General features: G+C 41.4%; 23 non-coding genes and 2 pseudogenes across 23 annotated transcripts; all 25 read right to left on the bottom strand.

Annotated features, from left to right (window-relative positions):
• Nucleotides 1-162: 162 nt before the first annotated feature.
• On the bottom strand, nucleotides 163-281 carry LOC142482380 (5S ribosomal RNA). The gene has a single exon (XR_012796619.1). It is a non-coding gene; the product is annotated as a 5S ribosomal RNA (ribosomal RNA).
• Nucleotides 282-567: 286 nt separating this feature from the next.
• Nucleotides 568-686, bottom strand: LOC142482543 (5S ribosomal RNA). The gene has a single exon (XR_012796753.1). It is a non-coding gene; the product is annotated as a 5S ribosomal RNA (ribosomal RNA).
• Nucleotides 687-972: 286 nt separating this feature from the next.
• LOC142482493 (5S ribosomal RNA) lies at nucleotides 973-1,091 on the bottom strand (annotated as a pseudogene).
• A 676-nt stretch (nucleotides 1,092-1,767) lies between these two features.
• Nucleotides 1,768-1,886, bottom strand: LOC142482379 (5S ribosomal RNA). Its single transcript, XR_012796618.1, has one exon. It is a non-coding gene; the product is annotated as a 5S ribosomal RNA (ribosomal RNA).
• Nucleotides 1,887-2,172: 286 nt separating this feature from the next.
• LOC142482531 (5S ribosomal RNA) lies at nucleotides 2,173-2,291 on the bottom strand. The gene has a single exon (XR_012796742.1). It is a non-coding gene; the product is annotated as a 5S ribosomal RNA (ribosomal RNA).
• Nucleotides 2,292-2,577: 286 nt separating this feature from the next.
• LOC142482939 (5S ribosomal RNA) lies at nucleotides 2,578-2,696 on the bottom strand. Its single transcript, XR_012797137.1, has one exon. It is a non-coding gene; the product is annotated as a 5S ribosomal RNA (ribosomal RNA).
• Nucleotides 2,697-3,372: 676 nt separating this feature from the next.
• On the bottom strand, nucleotides 3,373-3,491 carry LOC142482378 (5S ribosomal RNA). The gene has a single exon (XR_012796617.1). It is a non-coding gene; the product is annotated as a 5S ribosomal RNA (ribosomal RNA).
• A 286-nt stretch (nucleotides 3,492-3,777) lies between these two features.
• Nucleotides 3,778-3,896, bottom strand: LOC142482520 (5S ribosomal RNA). Its single transcript, XR_012796731.1, has one exon. It is a non-coding gene; the product is annotated as a 5S ribosomal RNA (ribosomal RNA).
• Nucleotides 3,897-4,182: 286 nt separating this feature from the next.
• Nucleotides 4,183-4,301, bottom strand: LOC142482492 (5S ribosomal RNA; annotated as a pseudogene).
• Nucleotides 4,302-4,977: 676 nt separating this feature from the next.
• Nucleotides 4,978-5,096, bottom strand: LOC142482377 (5S ribosomal RNA). Its single transcript, XR_012796616.1, has one exon. It is a non-coding gene; the product is annotated as a 5S ribosomal RNA (ribosomal RNA).
• Nucleotides 5,097-5,382: 286 nt separating this feature from the next.
• On the bottom strand, nucleotides 5,383-5,501 carry LOC142482508 (5S ribosomal RNA). Its single transcript, XR_012796720.1, has one exon. It is a non-coding gene; the product is annotated as a 5S ribosomal RNA (ribosomal RNA).
• A 286-nt stretch (nucleotides 5,502-5,787) lies between these two features.
• On the bottom strand, nucleotides 5,788-5,906 carry LOC142482938 (5S ribosomal RNA). Its single transcript, XR_012797136.1, has one exon. It is a non-coding gene; the product is annotated as a 5S ribosomal RNA (ribosomal RNA).
• A 676-nt stretch (nucleotides 5,907-6,582) lies between these two features.
• LOC142482678 (5S ribosomal RNA) lies at nucleotides 6,583-6,701 on the bottom strand. The gene has a single exon (XR_012796884.1). It is a non-coding gene; the product is annotated as a 5S ribosomal RNA (ribosomal RNA).
• A 286-nt stretch (nucleotides 6,702-6,987) lies between these two features.
• LOC142482402 (5S ribosomal RNA) lies at nucleotides 6,988-7,106 on the bottom strand. The gene has a single exon (XR_012796639.1). It is a non-coding gene; the product is annotated as a 5S ribosomal RNA (ribosomal RNA).
• Nucleotides 7,107-7,392: 286 nt separating this feature from the next.
• LOC142482937 (5S ribosomal RNA) lies at nucleotides 7,393-7,511 on the bottom strand. The gene has a single exon (XR_012797135.1). It is a non-coding gene; the product is annotated as a 5S ribosomal RNA (ribosomal RNA).
• A 676-nt stretch (nucleotides 7,512-8,187) lies between these two features.
• On the bottom strand, nucleotides 8,188-8,306 carry LOC142482677 (5S ribosomal RNA). Its single transcript, XR_012796883.1, has one exon. It is a non-coding gene; the product is annotated as a 5S ribosomal RNA (ribosomal RNA).
• Nucleotides 8,307-8,592: 286 nt separating this feature from the next.
• LOC142482286 (5S ribosomal RNA) lies at nucleotides 8,593-8,711 on the bottom strand. Its single transcript, XR_012796528.1, has one exon. It is a non-coding gene; the product is annotated as a 5S ribosomal RNA (ribosomal RNA).
• A 286-nt stretch (nucleotides 8,712-8,997) lies between these two features.
• Nucleotides 8,998-9,116, bottom strand: LOC142482936 (5S ribosomal RNA). Its single transcript, XR_012797134.1, has one exon. It is a non-coding gene; the product is annotated as a 5S ribosomal RNA (ribosomal RNA).
• Nucleotides 9,117-9,402: 286 nt separating this feature from the next.
• On the bottom strand, nucleotides 9,403-9,521 carry LOC142482170 (5S ribosomal RNA). Its single transcript, XR_012796417.1, has one exon. It is a non-coding gene; the product is annotated as a 5S ribosomal RNA (ribosomal RNA).
• Nucleotides 9,522-9,807: 286 nt separating this feature from the next.
• LOC142482444 (5S ribosomal RNA) lies at nucleotides 9,808-9,926 on the bottom strand. Its single transcript, XR_012796681.1, has one exon. It is a non-coding gene; the product is annotated as a 5S ribosomal RNA (ribosomal RNA).
• Nucleotides 9,927-10,212: 286 nt separating this feature from the next.
• LOC142482868 (5S ribosomal RNA) lies at nucleotides 10,213-10,331 on the bottom strand. The gene has a single exon (XR_012797067.1). It is a non-coding gene; the product is annotated as a 5S ribosomal RNA (ribosomal RNA).
• A 286-nt stretch (nucleotides 10,332-10,617) lies between these two features.
• LOC142482935 (5S ribosomal RNA) lies at nucleotides 10,618-10,736 on the bottom strand. The gene has a single exon (XR_012797133.1). It is a non-coding gene; the product is annotated as a 5S ribosomal RNA (ribosomal RNA).
• Nucleotides 10,737-11,022: 286 nt separating this feature from the next.
• Nucleotides 11,023-11,141, bottom strand: LOC142482933 (5S ribosomal RNA). The gene has a single exon (XR_012797131.1). It is a non-coding gene; the product is annotated as a 5S ribosomal RNA (ribosomal RNA).
• Nucleotides 11,142-11,427: 286 nt separating this feature from the next.
• LOC142482056 (5S ribosomal RNA) lies at nucleotides 11,428-11,546 on the bottom strand. The gene has a single exon (XR_012796305.1). It is a non-coding gene; the product is annotated as a 5S ribosomal RNA (ribosomal RNA).
• A 286-nt stretch (nucleotides 11,547-11,832) lies between these two features.
• Nucleotides 11,833-11,951, bottom strand: LOC142482932 (5S ribosomal RNA). Its single transcript, XR_012797130.1, has one exon. It is a non-coding gene; the product is annotated as a 5S ribosomal RNA (ribosomal RNA).
• Nucleotides 11,952-12,051: the final 100 nt, after the last annotated feature.

The following is a 12,051-nucleotide window of genomic DNA, read 5'->3' as shown; positions in this document are numbered from 1 at the left end:
TGTCAGAATTCTATTTTGGAAGGTTGCATTGTGTTGAACTTTCAGAGGAAAAAACAATATATTTCTTTGCCACTCCGGGAAAAAAGTAGCAAGAAATGAAACATTTTCATTTGCTGCGAGGAATGCCATGTATATTTTCATTAGGGAAGCGAAAAATAAAAACCCCTACAGCACCTGGTATTCCCAGGCAGTCTCCCAACCCAGGACTAATCAAGCCTCACCCTGCTTAGCTTCCGAGATCTGACGGGATCGGGCGCTTTCAAGGTAGTATGGCCGTAGGTGGAGATTGCTGTCTCATGATATCCTCTCATTCTTAAATCCATGAGCCTATATCTTGCTCCATGCATACACAGAGACTGAGAAAATGACAGGTGCACTCAAATGTACTATAGACGGAATTCTTGATGTCAGAATTCTATTTTGGAAGGTTGCATTGTGTTGAACTTTCTGAGGAAAAAACGATATATTTCTTTGCCACTGCGGGAAAAAAGTAGTAAAAAATGAAACATTTTCATTTGCTGCAAGGAATGCCATGTATATTTTCATTAGGGAAGCAAAAAATAAAAACACCCACAGCACCTGGTATTCCCAGGCAGTCTCCCAACCCAGTACTAATCAAGCCTCACCCTGCTTAGCTTCCGAGATCTGACGGGATCGGGCGCTTTCAAGGTAGTATGGCCGTAGGTGGAGATTGCTGTCTCATGATATCCTCTCATTCTTAAATCCATGAGCCTATATCTTGCTCCATGCATACACAGAGACTGAGAAAATGACAGGTGCACTCAAATGTACTATAGACGGAATTCTTGATGTCAGAATTCTATTTTGGAAGGTTGCATTGTGTTGAACTTTCAGAGGAAAAAACGATAGATTTCTTTGCCACTGCGGGAAAAAAGTAGCAAGAAATGAAACATTTTCATTTGCTGCGAGGAATGCCATGTATATTTTCATTAGGGAAGCGAAAAATAAAAACCCCTACAGCACCTGGTATTCCCAGGCAGTCTCCCAACCCAGTCCTAATCAAGCCTCACCCTGCTTAGCTTCCGAGATCTGACGGGATCGGGCGCTGTCAAGGTAGTATGGCCGTAGGTGGAGATTGCTGTCTCATGATATCCTCTCATTCTTAAATCCATGAGCCTATATCTTGCTCCATGCATACACAGAGACTGAGAAAATGACAGGTGCACTCAAATGTACTATAGACGGAATTCTTGATGTCAGAATTCTATTTTGGAAGGTTGCATTGTGTTGAACTTTCAAAGGAAAAAACGATAGATTTCTTTGCCACTGCGGGAAAAAAGTAGTAAAAAATTTCAGAGGTGCCTATATTCAACCTCCTCCTGTTTGGATTTGAACTCACTATCTCTTCCAAGTATCAGCTTGAACACTGCACACCCCAACTCTGTGAGCCACAAGCTCACCATATAACATGCTGAGTGTTCTGAGGCCTGTATGATATATTTCTAAATGACATGGGAGGCATAAGTGTATTATTGTGACCGTTAAAAAAATACATTCTTGAAGAATTACCTTAAATGGAGAAATTAAATCAGAGACTGAGAAAATGACAGGTGCACTCAAATATACTATAGACGGAATTCTTGATGTCAGAATTCTATTTTGGAAGGTTGCATTGTGTTGAACTTTCAGAGGAAAAAACAATATATTTCTTTGCCACTCCGGGAAAAAAGTAGCAAGAAATGAAACATTTTCATTTGCTGCGAGGAATGCCATGTATATTTTCATTAGGGAAGCGAAAAATAAAAACCCCTACAGCACCTGGTATTCCCAGGCAGTCTCCCAACCCAGGACTAATCAAGCCTCACCCTGCTTAGCTTCCGAGATCTGACGGGATCGGGCGCTTTCAAGGTAGTATGGCCGTAGGTGGAGATTGCTGTCTCATGATATCCTCTCATTCTTAAATCCATGAGCCTATATCTTGCTCCATGCATACACAGAGACTGAGAAAATGACAGGTGCACTCAAATGTACTATAGACGGAATTCTTGATGTCAGAATTCTATTTTGGAAGGTTGCATTGTGTTGAACTTTCTGAGGAAAAAACGATATATTTCTTTGCCACTGCGGGAAAAAAGTAGTAAAAAATGAAACATTTTCATTTGCTGCAAGGAATGCCATGTATATTTTCATTAGGGAAGCAAAAAATAAAAACACCCACAGCACCTGGTATTCCCAGGCAGTCTCCCAACCCAGTACTAATCAAGCCTCACCCTGCTTAGCTTCCGAGATCTGACGGGATCGGGCGCTTTCAAGGTAGTATGGCCGTAGGTGGAGATTGCTGTCTCATGATATCCTCTCATTCTTAAATCCATGAGCCTATATCTTGCTCCATGCATACACAGAGACTGAGAAAATGACAGGTGCACTCAAATGTACTATAGACGGAATTCTTGATGTCAGAATTCTATTTTGGAAGGTTGCATTGTGTTGAACTTTCAGAGGAAAAAACGATAGATTTCTTTGCCACTGCGGGAAAAAAGTAGCAAGAAATGAAACATTTTCATTTGTTGCGAGGAATGCCATGTATATTTTCATTAGGGAAGCGAAAAATAAAAACCCCTACAGCACCTGGTATTCCCAGGCAGTCTCCCAACCCAGTACTAATCAAGCCTCACCCTGCTTAGCTTCCGAGATCTGACGGGATCGGGCGCTGTCAAGGTAGTATGGCCGTAGGTGGAGATTGCTGTCTCATGATATCCTCTCATTCTTAAATCCATGAGCCTATATCTTGCTCCATGCATACACAGAGACTGAGAAAATGACAGGTGCACTCAAATGTACTATAGACGGAATTCTTGATGTCAGAATTCTATTTTGGAAGGTTGCATTGTGTTGAACTTTCAAAGGAAAAAACGATAGATTTCTTTGCCACTGCGGGAAAAAAGTAGTAAAAAATTTCAGAGGTGCCTATATTCAACCTCCTCCTGTTTGGATTTGAACTCACTATCTCTTCCAAGTATCAGCTTGAACACTGCACACCCCAACTCTGTGAGCCACAAGCTCACCATATAACATGCTGAGTGTTCTGAGGCCTGTATGATATATTTCTAAATGACATGGGAGGCATAAGTGTATTATTGTGACCGTTAAAAAAATACATTCTTGAAGAATTACCTTAAATGGAGAAATTAAATCAGAGACTGAGAAAATGACAGGTGCACTCAAATATACTATAGACGGAATTCTTGATGTCAGAATTCTATTTTGGAAGGTTGCATTGTGTTGAACTTTCAGAGGAAAAAACAATATATTTCTTTGCCACTCCGGGAAAAAAGTAGCAAGAAATGAAACATTTTCATTTGCTGCGAGGAATGCCATGTATATTTTCATTAGGGAAGCGAAAAATAAAAACCCCTACAGCACCTGGTATTCCCAGGCAGTCTCCCAACCCAGGACTAATCAAGCCTCACCCTGCTTAGCTTCCGAGATCTGACGGGATCGGGCGCTTTCAAGGTAGTATGGCCGTAGGTGGAGATTGCTGTCTCATGATATCCTCTCATTCTTAAATCCATGAGCCTATATCTTGCTCCATGCATACACAGAGACTGAGAAAATGACAGGTGCACTCAAATGTACTATAGACGGAATTCTTGATGTCAGAATTCTATTTTGGAAGGTTGCATTGTGTTGAACTTTCTGAGGAAAAAACGATATATTTCTTTGCCACTGCGGGAAAAAAGTAGTAAAAAATGAAACATTTTCATTTGCTGCAAGGAATGCCATGTATATTTTCATTAGGGAAGCAAAAAATAAAAACACCCACAGCACCTGGTATTCCCAGGCAGTCTCCCAACCCAGTACTAATCAAGCCTCACCCTGCTTAGCTTCCGAGATCTGACGGGATCGGGCGCTTTCAAGGTAGTATGGCCGTAGGTGGAGATTGCTGTCTCATGATATCCTCTCATTCTTAAATCCATGAGCCTATATCTTGCTCCATGCATACACAGAGACTGAGAAAATGACAGGTGCACTCAAATGTACTATAGACGGAATTCTTGATGTCAGAATTCTATTTTGGAAGGTTGCATTGTGTTGAACTTTCAGAGGAAAAAACGATAGATTTCTTTGCCACTGCGGGAAAAAAGTAGCAAGAAATGAAACATTTTCATTTGCTGCGAGGAATGCCATGTATATTTTCATTAGGGAAGCGAAAAATAAAAACCCCTACAGCACCTGGTATTCCCAGGCAGTCTCCCAACCCAGTCCTAATCAAGCCTCACCCTGCTTAGCTTCCGAGATCTGACGGGATCGGGCGCTGTCAAGGTAGTATGGCCGTAGGTGGAGATTGCTGTCTCATGATATCCTCTCATTCTTAAATCCATGAGCCTATATCTTGCTCCATGCATACACAGAGACTGAGAAAATGACAGGTGCACTCAAATGTACTATAGACGGAATTCTTGATGTCAGAATTCTATTTTGGAAGGTTGCATTGTGTTGAACTTTCAAAGGAAAAAACGATAGATTTCTTTGCCACTGCGGGAAAAAAGTAGTAAAAAATTTCAGAGGTGCCTATATTCAACCTCCTCCTGTTTGGATTTGAACTCACTATCTCTTCCAAGTATCAGCTTGAACACTGCACACCCCAACTCTGTGAGCCACAAGCTCACCATATAACATGCTGAGTGTTCTGAGGCCTGTATGATATATTTCTAAATGACATGGGAGGCATAAGTGTATTATTGTGACCGTTAAAAAAATACATTCTTGAAGAATTACCTTAAATGGAGAAATTAAATCAGAGACTGAGAAAATGACAGGTGCACTCAAATATACTATAGACGGAATTCTTGATGTCAGAATTCTATTTTGGAAGGTTGCATTGTGTTGAACTTTCAGAGGAAAAAACAATATATTTCTTTGCCACTCCGGGAAAAAAGTAGCAAGAAATGAAACATTTTCATTTGCTGCGAGGAATGCCATGTATATTTTCATTAGGGAAGCGAAAAATAAAAACCCCTACAGCACCTGGTATTCCCAGGCAGTCTCCCAACCCAGGACTAATCAAGCCTCACCCTGCTTAGCTTCCGAGATCTGACGGGATCGGGCGCTTTCAAGGTAGTATGGCCGTAGGTGGAGATTGCTGTCTCATGATATCCTCTCATTCTTAAATCCATGAGCCTATATCTTGCTCCATGCATACACAGAGACTGAGAAAATGACAGGTGCACTCAAATGTACTATAGACGGAATTCTTGATGTCAGAATTCTATTTTGGAAGGTTGCATTGTGTTGAACTTTCTGAGGAAAAAACGATATATTTCTTTGCCACTGCGGGAAAAAAGTAGTAAAAAATGAAACATTTTCATTTGCTGCAAGGAATGCCATGTATATTTTCATTAGGGAAGCAAAAAATAAAAACACCCACAGCACCTGGTATTCCCAGGCAGTCTCCCAACCCAGTACTAATCAAGCCTCACCCTGCTTAGCTTCCGAGATCTGACGGGATCGGGCGCTTTCAAGGTAGTATGGCCGTAGGTGGAGATTGCTGTCTCATGATATCCTCTCATTCTTAAATCCATGAGCCTATATCTTGCTCCATGCATACACAGAGACTGAGAAAATGACAGGTGCACTCAAATGTACTATAGACGGAATTCTTGATGTCAGAATTCTATTTTGGAAGGTTGCATTGTGTTGAACTTTCAGAGGAAAAAACGATAGATTTCTTTGCCACTGCGGGAAAAAAGTAGCAAGAAATGAAACATTTTCATTTGCTGCGAGGAATGCCATGTATATTTTCATTAGGGAAGCGAAAAATAAAAACCCCTACAGCACCTGGTATTCCCAGGCAGTCTCCCAACCCAGTACTAATCAAGCCTCACCCTGCTTAGCTTCCGAGATCTGACGGGATCGGGCGCTGTCAAGGTAGTATGGCCGTAGGTGGAGATTGCTGTCTCATGATATCCTCTCATTCTTAAATCCATGAGCCTATATCTTGCTCCATGCATACACAGAGACTGAGAAAATGACAGGTGCACTCAAATGTACTATAGACGGAATTCTTGATGTCAGAATTCTATTTTGGAAGGTTGCATTGTGTTGAACTTTCAAAGGAAAAAACGATAGATTTCTTTGCCACTGCGGGAAAAAAGTAGTAAAAAATTTCAGAGGTGCCTATATTCAACCTCCTCCTGTTTGGATTTGAACTCACTATCTCTTCCAAGTATCAGCTTGAACACTGCACACCCCAACTCTGTGAGCCACAAGCTCACCATATAACATGCTGAGTGTTCTGAGGCCTGTATGATATATTTCTAAATGACATGGGAGGCATAAGTGTATTATTGTGACCGTTAAAAAAATACATTCTTGAAGAATTACCTTAAATGGAGAAATTAAATCAGAGACTGAGAAAATGACAGGTGCACTCAAATATACTATAGACGGAATTCTTGATGTCAGAATTCTATTTTGGAAGGTTGCATTGTGTTGAACTTTCAGAGGAAAAAACAATATATTTCTTTGCCACTCCGGGAAAAAAGTAGCAAGAAATGAAACATTTTCATTTGCTGCGAGGAATGCCATGTATATTTTCATTAGGGAAGCGAAAAATAAAAACCCCTACAGCACCTGGTATTCCCAGGCAGTCTCCCAACCCAGTACTAATCAAGCCTCACCCTGCTTAGCTTCCGAGATCTGACGGGATCGGGCGCTTTCAAGGTAGTATGGCCGTAGGTGGAGATTGCTGTCTCATGATATCCTCTCATTCTTAAATCCATGAGCCTATATCTTGCTCCATGCATACACAGAGACTGAGAAAATGACAGGTGCACTCAAATGTACTATAGACGGAATTCTTGATGTCAGAATTCTATTTTGGAAGGTTGCATTGTGTTGAACTTTCAGAGGAAAAAACGATATATTTCTTTGCCACTGCGGGAAAAAAGTAGTAAAAAATGAAACATTTTCATTTGCTGCAAGGAATGCCATGTATATTTTCATTAGGGAAGCAAAAAATAAAAACACCCACAGCACCTGGTATTCCCAGGCAGTCTCCCAACCCAGTACTAATCAAGCCTCACCCTGCTTAGCTTCCGAGATCTGACGGGATCGGGCGCTTTCAAGGTAGTATGGCCGTAGGTGGAGATTGCTGTCTCATGATATCCTCTCATTCTTAAATCCATGAGCCTATATCTTGCTCCATGCATACACAGAGACTGAGAAAATGACAGGTGCACTCAAATGTACTATAGACGGAATTCTTGATGTCAGAATTCTATTTTGGAAGGTTGCATTGTGTTGAACTTTCAGAGGAAAAAACGATAGATTTCTTTGCCACTGCGGGAAAAAAGTAGCAAGAAATGAAACATTTTCATTTGCTGCGAGGAATGCCATGTATATTTTCATTAGGGAAGCGAAAAATAAAAACCCCTACAGCACCTGGTATTCCCAGGCAGTCTCCCAACCCAGTACTAATCAAGCCTCACCCTGCTTAGCTTCCGAGATCTGACGGGATCGGGCGCTGTCAAGGTAGTATGGCCGTAGGTGGAGATTGCTGTCTCATGATATCCTCTCATTCTTAAATCCATGAGCCTATATCTTGCTCCATGCATACACAGAGACTGAGAAAATGACAGGTGCACTCAAATGTACTATAGACGGAATTCTTGATGTCAGAATTCTATTTTGGAAGGTTGCATTGTGTTGAACTTTCAAAGGAAAAAACGATAGATTTCTTTGCCACTGCGGGAAAAAAGTAGTAAAAAATTTCAGAGGTGCCTATATTCAACCTCCTCCTGTTTGGATTTGAACTCACTATCTCTTCCAAGTATCAGCTTGAACACTGCACACCCCAACTCTGTGAGCCACAAGCTCACCATATAACATGCTGAGTGTTCTGAGGCCTGTATGATATATTTCTAAATGACATGGGAGGCATAAGTGTATTATTGTGACCGTTAAAAAAATACATTCTTGAAGAATTACCTTAAATGGAGAAATTAAATCAGAGACTGAGAAAATGACAGGTGCACTCAAATATACTATAGACGGAATTCTTGATGTCAGAATTCTATTTTGGAAGGTTGCATTGTGTTGAACTTTCAGAGGAAAAAACAATATATTTCTTTGCCACTCCGGGAAAAAAGTAGCAAGAAATGAAACATTTTCATTTGCTGCGAGGAATGCCATGTATATTTTCATTAGGGAAGCGAAAAATAAAAACCCCTACAGCACCTGGTATTCCCAGGCAGTCTCCCAACCCAGTACTAATCAAGCCTCACCCTGCTTAGCTTCCGAGATCTGACGGGATCGGGCGCTTTCAAGGTAGTATGGCCGTAGGTGGAGATTGCTGTCTCATGATATCCTCTCATTCTTAAATCCATGAGCCTATATCTTGCTCCATGCATACACAGAGACTGAGAAAATGACAGGTGCACTCAAATGTACTATAGACGGAATTCTTGATGTCAGAATTCTATTTTGGAAGGTTGCATTGTGTTGAACTTTCAGAGGAAAAAACGATATATTTCTTTGCCACTGCGGGAAAAAAGTAGTAAAAAATGAAACATTTTCATTTGCTGCAAGGAATGCCATGTATATTTTCATTAGGGAAGCAAAAAATAAAAACACCCACAGCACCTGGTATTCCCAGGCAGTCTCCCAACCCAGTACTAATCAAGCCTCACCCTGCTTAGCTTCCGAGATCTGACGGGATCGGGCGCTTTCAAGGTAGTATGGCCGTAGGTGGAGATTGCTGTCTCATGATATCCTCTCATTCTTAAATCCATGAGCCTATATCTTGCTCCATGCATACACAGAGACTGAGAAAATGACAGGTGCACTCAAATGTACTATAGACGGAATTCTTGATGTCAGAATTCTATTTTGGAAGGTTGCATTGTGTTGAACTTTCAGAGGAAAAAACGATAGATTTCTTTGCCACTGCGGGAAAAAAGTAGCAAGAAATGAAACATTTTCATTTGCTGCGAGGAATGCCATGTATATTTTCATTAGGGAAGCGAAATATAAAAACCCCTACAGCACCTGGTATTCCCAGGCAGTCTCCCAACCCAGTACTAATCAAGCCTCACCCTGCTTAGCTTCCGAGATCTGACGGGATCGGGCGCTGTCAAGGTAGTATGGCCGTAGGTGGAGATTGCTGTCTCATGATATCCTCTCATTCTTAAATCCATGAGCCTATATCTTGCTCCATGCATACACAGAGACTGAGAAAATGACAGGTGCACTCAAATGTACTATAGACGGAATTCTTGATGTCAGAATTCTATTTTGGAAGGTTGCATTGTGTTGAACTTTCTGAGGAAAAAACGATATATTTCTTTGCCACTGCGGGAAAAAAGTAGTAAAAAATGAAACATTTTCATTTGCTGCAAGGAATGCCATGTATATTTTCATTAGGGAAGCAAAAAATAAAAACACCCACAGCACCTGGTATTCCCAGGCAGTCTCCCAACCCAGTACTAATCAAGCCTCACCCTGCTTAGCTTCCGAGATCTGACGGGATCGGGCGCTTTCAAGGTAGTATGGCCGTAGGTGGAGATTGCTGTCTCATGATATCCTCTCATTCTTAAATCCATGAGCCTATATCTTGCTCCATGCATACACAGAGACTGAGAAAATGACAGGTGCACTCAAATGTACTATAGACGGAATTCTTGATGTCAGAATTCTATTTTGGAAGGTTGCATTGTGTTGAACTTTCAGAGGAAAAAACGATAGATTTCTTTGACACTGCGGGAAAAAAGTAGCAAGAAATGAAACATTTTCATTTGCTGCGAGGAATGCCATGTATATTTTCATTAGGGAAGCGAAAAATAAAAACCCCTACAGCACCTGGTATTCCCAGGCAGTCTCCAAATCCAGTACTAATCAAGCCTCACCCTGCTTAACTTCCGAGATCTGACGGGATCGGGCGCTGTCAAGGTAGTATGGCCGTAGGTGGAGATTGCTGTCTCATGATATCCTCTCATTCTTAAATCCATGAGCCTATATCTTGCTCCATGCATACACAGAGACTGAGAAAATGACAGGTGCACTCAAATGTACTATAGACGGAATTCTTGATGTCAGAATTCTATTTTGGAAGGTTGCATTGTGTTGAACTTTCTGAGGAAAAAACGATATATTTCTTTGCCACTGCGGGAAAAAAGTAGTAAAAAATGAAACATTTTCATTTGCTGCAAGGAATGCCATGTATATTTTCATTAGGGAAGCAAAAAATAAAAACACCCACAGCACCTGGTATTCCCAGGCAGTCTCCCAACCCAGTACTAATCAAGCCTCACCCTGCTTAGCTTCCGAGATCTGACGGGATCGGGCGCTGTCAAGGTAGTATGGCCGTAGGTGGAGATTGCTGTCTCATGATATCCTCTCATTCTTAAATCCATGAGCCTATATCTTGCTCCATGCATACACAGAGACTGAGAAAATGACAGGTGCACTCAAATGTACTATAGACGGAATTCTTGATGTCAGAATTCTATTTTGGAAGGTTGCATTGTGTTGAACTTTCAGAGGAAAAAACGATAGATTTCTTTGCCACTGCGGGAAAAAAGTAGCAAGAAATGAAACATTTTCATTTGCTGCGAGGAATGCCATGTATATTTTCATTAGGGAAGCGAAAAATAAAAACCCCTACAGCACCTGGTATTCCCAGGCAGTCTCCCAACCCAGTACTAATCAAGCCTCACCCTGCTTAGCTTCCGAGATCTGACGGGATCGGGCGCTGTCAAGGTAGTATGGCCGTAGGTGGAGATTGCTGTCTCATGATATCCTCTCATTCTTAAATCCATGAGCCTATATCTTGCTCCATGCATACACAGAGACTGAGAAAATGACAGGTGCACTCAAATGTACTATAGACGGAATTCTTGATGTCAGAATTCTATTTTGGAAGGTTGCATTGTGTTGAACTTTCAGAGGAAAAAACGATATATTTCTTTGCCACTGCGGGAAAAAAGTAGCAAGAATTGAAACATTTTCATTTGCAGCGAGGAATGCCATGTATATTTTCATTAGGGAAGCGAAAAATAAAAACCCCTACAGCACCTGGTATTCCCAGGCAGTCTCCCAACCCAGTACTAATCAAGCCTCACCCTGCTTAGCTTCCGAGATCTGACGGGATCGGGCGCTGTCAAGGTAGTATGGCCGTAGGTGGAGATTGCTGTCTCATGATATCCTCTCATTCTTAAATCCATGAGCCTATATCTTGCTCCATGCATACACAGAGACTGAGAAAATGACAGGTGCACTCAAATGTACTATAGACGGAATTCTTGATGTCAGAATTCTATTTTGGAAGGTTGCATTGTGTTGAACTTTCTGAGGAAAAAACGATATATTTCTTTGCCACTGCGGGAAAAAAGTAGTAAACAATGAAACATTTTCATTTGCTGCAAGGAATGCCATGTATATTTTCATTAGGGAAGCAAAAAATAAAAACACCCACAGCACCTGGTATTCCCAGGCAGTCTCCCAACCCAGTACTAATCAAGCCTCACCCTGCTTAGCTTCCGAGATCTGACGGGATCGGGCGCTTTCAAGGTAGTATGGCCGTAGGTGGAGATTGCTGTCTCATGATATCCTCTCATTCTTAAATCCATGAGCCTATATCTTGCTCCATGCATACACAGAGACTGAGAAAATGACAGGTGCACTCAAATGTACTATAGACGGAATTCTTGATGTCAGAATTCTATTTTGGAAGGTTGCATTGTGTTGAACTTTCAGAGGAAAAAACGATAGATTTCTTTGCCACTGCGGGAAAAAAGTAGCAAGAAATGAAACATTTTCATTTGCTGCGAGGAATGCCATGTATATTTTCATTAGGGAAGCGAAATATAAAAACCCCTACAGCACCTGGTATTCCCAGGCAGTCTCCCAACCCAGTACTAATCAAGCCTCACCCTGCTTAGCTTCCGAGATCTGACGGGATCGGGCGCTGTCAAGGTAGTATGGCCGTAGGTGGAGATTGCTGTCTCATGATATCCTCTCATTCTTAAATCCATGAGCCTATATCTTGCTCCATGCATACACAGAGACTGAGAAAATGACAGGTGCACTCAA

The sequence above is a fragment of the Ascaphus truei genome, unplaced genomic scaffold (assembly GCF_040206685.1).
Source record: "Ascaphus truei isolate aAscTru1 unplaced genomic scaffold, aAscTru1.hap1 HAP1_SCAFFOLD_282, whole genome shotgun sequence".
Classification (NCBI taxonomy): domain Eukaryota; kingdom Metazoa; phylum Chordata; class Amphibia; order Anura; family Ascaphidae; genus Ascaphus; species Ascaphus truei.
The sequence above is the reverse complement of the archived record's forward strand: the minus strand, read 5'-3'. Positions and strand labels throughout refer to the sequence as shown.